Here is a 7,520-nt window from a genome sequence, read left to right on the forward strand (position 1 = left end):
TTAATTATCCTTTCATTTAATTGTTCCATTTTTAGAATGTCAATTGTATTATCAAACAGAAACCAAACACTCCCCATTGTAAAAATGTTTCTCATTTTTTAATGTGGGGAAAAAAAACTTCATTTTAACTAATTCCTCCCTTTAAGAAATCTTAATTGACTCACCAAATCTGCTGATAATGACGACTCAAATGATGATGTGGCAGCAGCCTGAGGAGAGGGCCCAAGGAAAGCCAGAACCCCCCAGGAGAGGAAAGAAGCCAAAAAACCAGCTTCCTGCACCAGGGAACTTGTGATGGGGTGTTTGGAGCTTGAGCCTGGGGAGTTGGCTGCAGCAGAAACTTAGCCGGCGGGGTAAGGATTCCTGGCCCAGGCTGAGTGGGGATGCCAGCAGCGAGTAGCTCTGGCCTGAGCCTCAGGCAAGTGGCTTTTTCGGGAATTCATGCCTCACACGTTGGATGCCGGATGTTGTTTGAATCTTAGATGGTCTTATAATGAAAATCCCGAGCCAGATATTGGGGTGAAAGCTGATCAGAGAAGCAGAGCAAACCACAGCCAACCTCACCTGGCCAACTCCTCAACCAATCCTGTTTCCTCAGACTGAAAGCCTCTGAGTCCTCATCCTAACGTCTCAAGTGAACTGCCTTAGTTCCTGTTTCTTCATGCTTTATATACCTTTCTCCACCCTGCCGTCACTTCCTGGGGTTAAGGTGTGTGTGCTTCCCAGTACTGGGATTAAAGGTGTGTGCCACCACTGTCTGGCCTCTGTTTACTAGGGTACACAATATAATCACCACACTGAGTCATCTTATTATGCCAAGGAGAGAGGACTTAAGACCAAAAGAATAATGAAATTTGAAGGTCGGTTTCCCCAGGTTAAAGATCCTGCTGTTTTTTTTACTGTGCTTTCTTTTAGTCCCAGCATCTGACAGCACATATCAGCTTTTTCTTTTTGAGATGGCCTTGTTAGGTAGCCCAGGTTGGCCTGGAAATTGCGTTTCTGCCTCTGCCTTCTGACCATTGACATTACAGGTGTGTACCTTCATACCTGGATTTCAGCAAATACTAACTGAAAAATTAGTTACATATATAACACGTAAGAGAGCTAGGCACAGTAACTTATGCCTATAATCACAGCATTTGAAAGGCTGAGGCAAGAGAATTATCATGAATTTGAGGCCTGAATTTACAACCTGACTGACTACGTTCCAGGCTAGGCTGGGCTACAAAACAACCAAGTATGGTGGTGTATGTCTGTAATTCCAGTGTTTGTGAAGGATTGCCAATACAGAGCCAACCTGGGCTACACCACCACAAAACAAACAAACAAAAAACCCTGCCCCTTCCTTCCCGTTTCTTTGTCTAAATAGTGGGCATAGTAGTACCACCACTGGTGTGCACTGGGTGTTACAGGAGACACCATATTCTTTTTTGTTTTGAGGACACGTGAGCCCTGGAGGAAAAGACTATATGAGAGCCTGTTGTAAAGGAGCCAGTAGATGGCCAGAGAAGAATCGAGGGGCAAGTGTGTGTGAGAAAAGGTCTTTTGCTGTCAATGACCCTTTCAGACAGTGTCTTACTTTGTAGTCTAGGCTGGTCTAGAACTGTGTAGCCCAATGTGGCCTTGAACTTGGGCTGATCCTCTTGCCACAACCTAGTGCAGTGATTACAAGGATGAGCCACCAGGCCTGACTTAATAAGGAAGAAATAAGGTAAAATGGCAACACATCTTTACCTAGTTAAATAAATGCAGCATAAACAAATGCAAACATCTTTACCTAGTTAAACAAGTATTCTATTTCACAACACATTACAGTAGACTGGAATTTATAAACAGCTTCAGAGCTCTCAGCTCTGGCTCCTGGGAAGCCCAATATCAAGATGTCAGAAAACGCAGCATCAGAGAGAGCTAGCTTGCGGAGATGTGGTTTGTTTTGTTTTTAATGCATAGGAGTGCTCTGTCTGCATGTGTGAGTTTATGCCAGCAGAGAGCATCAGCTCCCACTAAAGACGGCTGAGAGCCACCATGCAGCTGCTGGGAATTGAACTCAGGCCTTCTAGAAGATTTATGCTACATGTGGCTGGCTTGCTTTTCTTCCCTGATCTTTCAGCTTTCACCCCAATATCAGACTTCAGGTTTTCTTTTAATAAGACTGTTTAGCAATTCATGTTACACACAAAAAAATTAAATACATCAATATTTTTTAAATTTAATTTTATATAGATTGGTGCCTGCATGTATGTCTGGGTGAGGGTTGTGGGTCACCTGGATGGAACTGGAGTAACAGACAGCTGTGAGCCACCATGTGGATGCTGGGAATTGAACCTAGGTCCTCTGATAGAGCAGCCAGTGCCCTTAACTGCTGAGCTATCTCTCTAGCCCCTTAAAAAATGTTTTACATGTACAAATTGCCTCAACATCAACTGCTTAAATAGCATCTAAACACTCAATTGTCGTTAACAGTCTGGGGAACTTAAATATTGCTTCAGAAGTAACTTATTTGTATTTTCAAAATTGAATCACTATACATAAGCCTAAAATATATTGACTTGTTTTAAGATAGGGTTGCCCAGGTTATCCACAAATTCAAATCCTCTTGCCTCCTGAGTAGCTGGAATTACAGTTGTGTGCCAGTGCACCAGGCTAGACTTAATGATTTAGACAGGGGGAATCTCTGTGAGTTCAAGGCTAGTCTGGTCTATTTAGGGAGTCCCAGGCCACCTAGGACTGCATAGTTCTAGAGTCTAAGATTGGGAAATTAGGCAAGCATTCTTTGAATATGCTGTTTCTGTTCCATTGTCAATGTCTTAATGTAGTTCAGTCATTATGGTGCTGTAAAACACTGTACTTAATTATAATTTGTTATTATATAATATGTGTGAATATGTGTGTGAGTGGGTGCACATGTGTATGCTTGTGGGGGGGGGGTGCATGAGTGCATTCCAAGTCATAAGATAACCAGACATGCCATCATCAGGAATCCACTCACCTCCTTCAAGACAGGGTCTCTCACTGGTCTCGAACTCACCAATAGAGCTAGGCTGAGAGGCCAGTGAGCACCAGGCTCCTGTCTTGGCTTCCCAGTTTTTGTTTTTGTTTTTAAACCTGCCCCACCACACTCAGCATTGTTAGGTGTGTTTGGGGACTGAATCAGACCCTTATGCTTATAAAACAAGAGCTTTGCAGACTGAGCCACTCCCCCTACCTGCAGAATCATAATTTTAATAATTTGTTATTGTGTGTATGCATGATATACATGCATGATGTGCATACACATGTGCATGTGTAACAGTGAGAAGGTGACAATTTTGTGGAGTCGCTTCTCTCCTCCCACTTTTACAGAGGTTCTGGGGCTTGAACTCAGGTCCCCAGGCTTGGTGGCAAGCACCTCTACCCACTAAGCCATCTCACCTGTTCCGTTTTTTACTTCTTTGGAACAGGGTTTCACTATGAAGACCTGGCTAGCCTGGAACTCACTATGTAGACCAGGCTGGCCTCAAACTCACAGAGACCCACCTACCTTGGGCCTCTCAAGTGCTGGGATTAAACTGGGTTGGGGATTTAGCTCAGTGGTAGAGTGCTTGCCTAGCAAGCACAAGGCCCTGGGTTCTATCCTCAGCTCAAAAAAAAAAAAAAAAAAAAAAAAGGCAAAAAGTGTGTGCCACCACACCTGGTCATGTGACTATACTTTTTTCCATCTTTGCGACTATATTTTTGATATGCTCGTTACTGACATTGATCACTAAAGGTGGCCATGGCCCCAGGTTCTCCTCTGTCATGCTCTTTTGCTCTGTAAAATTTACTTCTCTGTGGGGCAGTTGAGACTATCTTACTTAATGTGCTCCTCATCAAATTTTCAAGTTTTTCATTAAAAACGGAGGAGAAGGAAGAAGGTTGAGTCATTTGGCAACTTTCCCAGCTACCTCGTCGTCCACCTCTTACTGCGGCCAGTGCAGTAGCTCCAGAGGGCCAGCAGGTGTCAGCACCAAGGCACATGCCCCGCGTCTTGGTTTCATGATTCTCGGTGCCAGACCTCACCCTTTCAAGATCGCCTGTCCCTGGCACTGCCAGACAGGAGGCCATCTCTCCTTTGTGTTCCGGGTTCATCTTCCTGGGGGGCTCCTTGACCACACTGTCTCTAGCAGCTCTGTGGGAAAGGGACTCCCACACGTGCAGGACAAAACCCTAGGTAATGTGGCGGAGCAGTCCACATGAAAGGGGAGGATTCCACACGGAAGGGACGGGAGCGCTCATCTCTGGGGAAGACAAGATCTAACTTAGCAGGAAGGGGCTGAGACCCGGGTGGGAACGGCACTGGGCGGTGATGGAGAGACCGGCTGGGACTTGGGAGACTGACAAGAGCCACTTACTGGCAGGCGGGCAGCTGGCTGAACTCCAGGCAGTAGTTCTCTGCGGAACACAGGCGGACGTGGAGGCCAAGTGGTCAAGAACTGAGTGCTGGTTGCCCACACTGGGTCTCCTGTGCTTCCTCAAAGTGGTCATTTTCTAGGGATGGGTGGGGACTATTTCCACTTTGCAGAGAAAGACGGAAGTGTAGAAGCTCCAGGGGCCGCTGAGACGGCTCATTGTGTAAAGGTGCTTGCCACCTACTATGACAACATCGATCCCTGGCACCAACGTGGGAGAGAACAGACTCCCACGAGTTGTCTCTGACCCCTTCGTGTGTGCTGTGGCGGGCATGCGCTCACCAACCCCTAAATAAATGTCAGAGGAGGAGGATGGTTTCTGCCTCCAGGTTCCTGCTTTGGTTTCACACCTGGGCTTCCCTCCATGATGGACTGCAACGTGTAAGCCAAATAGACTCTTTCCTTGCCACATTGCTTCTGGCCAGTGTTTTATCACAGTAATAAAAGCAAATCCTGACCATTTCCCAGCTGTGTGATGGGTGGTTTGAACGAGAAATATACCCCATAGTCCCGGGCATTTGAACACTTGGTCGCCAGTTGGTGACCGTGTAGGGAGGTTTAGGAGGTGTGGCTTTACTGGAGGAAGTATGCAGGGACAGGGTAGGCTTTAAAAGTAAAAAGTCTTGGGGGGGCTGGAGAGATGGCTCAGAGCTTAAGAGCACTGGCTGCTCTTCCAGAGGTCCTGAGTTCAATTCCCAGCACCCACATGGTGGCTCACAGCCATCTGTAATATCTAGAGCTGGGGCACCTTTAATCCCAGCACTTGGGAGGCAGAGGCAGGCGGATTTCAGGGACTACGAGGCCAGCCTGGTCTACAAAGCGAGTTCCTGGATAGCCAGGGCCATTCAACAGAGAAACCCTGGCTTGAAAAACCAAAGAGATCTGGTGCCCTCTTCTGGCATGCAGGCAGAACACTGTAAATATAATAAATAAATCTTTTTTAAAAAAAGAAAGTCTTGCCTACTTGTTTACTCCCTCTGCTTTGTGCTTAGGTTAAGATGTGAGCTTTCAGCCTTCTCCTAGTGCCATGGCTGCCGTGTCTTCTCACCATGGGGGGCTCTTACTCCTGTTAGCCCAAATGAAGTCTTCTATAAGTTGCCTGGTCGTTGTATTTTTATCACAGCAACAGAGAAGTAACTATTGGACAAGAATGGAGCCATGTGAGGAGAGTTCAAAGTGCTTGTGAGAAAACTAGACAAAAGTCTTGTGACCTCAGTTTCTTGGGATGCAATCCCAGCACGTAATTGTTCTTGGGATGTTTGTGCATGCTCCTCCCAGGAAGAGCAGATCCGCCTGCAGTTCCTTCAGATTGTTCGTTACAACTGCCTATTGTCTCTACAGAAAAACATGGTTTTGCCAGTGTAGCTTGCTCACCACAGGCAGCTGTTGTTGTGATTGGACACTTTACTCCTGGGACTCTTCTTAACCCACAGAGTATAAACTGTCTGATGCTCTGAATAAGGTTGGCTATTGCATGAGACTTTAGTCCACCTCATTTATGGGCTCCATTCTCCCAGGTCCCACCACTTCTAGAGAGGTAAACACTAACTAGTACAGTGACCTTGGAAAGTTGCTAAACTTCTCTGAAACTCAACCTTCCCTTGTCTATAAAATGCAAAGAATAGGATCTACCTTGTAGAACTCCTGTGGAAATTAATGACATACAAAGCCACACACAAAAAATATCTTCCAAAGGCAATACTTGGGAGGCTGAAGCAGAATGATTCTGGTGTTAATGAAGAGAGCCCCTCACCGGGCGGTGGTGGCGCACACCGTTAATCCCAGCACTTGGGAGGCAGAGCCAGGAGGATCTCTGAGTTCGAGGCCAGCCTGGGATACAGGGTGAGTTCCAGGACAGGTGTAAAGCTACACAGAGAAACCCTGTCTCAAAAAACAAAGAGAGAGAGAGAGAGAGAGACCCTATCTCAATAAAACAGCAGGGCATGGTGCACACTGTAATCCCAGCACTCAGGAGGCAGAAGCAGGCAGAACCTTTGTGAGGTCCAGGCTAGCATGGTCTACATATTAAGTTACAGGCCAGCCAAAGCCACATAAGAGACCTTGTTTCAAAAACAAACAGAAAATTAAATGTTAAAAAAAAAATTATTGGTTTCTTCCCATTATATCTTTTTTCTGTTGTTTTTAATTATATTGTGTGTGTGTGTGTGTGTGTGTGTGTGTGTGTGTGTGTGTGTGTGTGTTTTCACACACATATACTCACATATGCTGCTATGGCTTGCTGTAGAATATTATTTTAAGCTGTGTTACATTTGTTTATGCTGTGGAACGTTCTTGTGTGCTGCATTCTTTTATGTTGCATTTGTTTAACTGTGAAGCTGTGATACTTTACTTGTCTAAAACATCTGATTAGTCTAATAAAGAGCTGAACAGCCAATAGCTAGGCAGGAGAAAGGATAGGTGGGGCTGGCAGGCAGAGAGAATAAATGGGAAGAAAAATCTGGGAGAAAGGAGGAACAAGAGAAGTAAGAGAAGGACATCAGGGTCCAGCCACCCAGCTACAGAATCAATCAACAATGGAAAGAGAAAGAGACAGGGGTTGTAACAAGAATTGCTAAATGATCTTATTAATAAAAAAACCCAGAGCCAGATATTGGGGTGAAAGCTGAAAGATCAGAGAAACAGAACAAGCCAGCCACATTCTTACTTCTACAAAATCTTCAGCCTCAAGAGCATAAGTTCCTGTTTCCTCGAGTTTTGTTTACCTTTCTCTGCCCTGACATCACTTCCTGGGATTAAAGGCGTGTGTGCTTCCCAAGCAAAGACATGAGATCTCAAGTGTGGGGATTAAAGGTGTGTGCCACCATGCCTGGCTCTGTTTCCAGTGTGGCCTTGAACTCACAGAGATCCAGACAGATCTCTGCCTCCTGAGTGATAGGATTAAAAGCATGTGCCACCACTGTCTGGCCTCTATGTCTAATCTAGTGGCTGGCTCTGTCCTCTGATCCCCAGATAAGTTTATTAGGGTACACAATATATTGGGTTACACAATATATCACAAGAGGTATATAAAATAGAGAAAGATAAAAGCCCAGAGGCAAAAAATAAATGGGATAATTTAAGAAAAGCTCACTA

The sequence above is a fragment of the Onychomys torridus genome, chromosome 23, assembly GCF_903995425.1.
Source record: "Onychomys torridus chromosome 23, mOncTor1.1, whole genome shotgun sequence".
Lineage (NCBI taxonomy): Eukaryota > Metazoa > Chordata > Mammalia > Rodentia > Cricetidae > Onychomys > Onychomys torridus.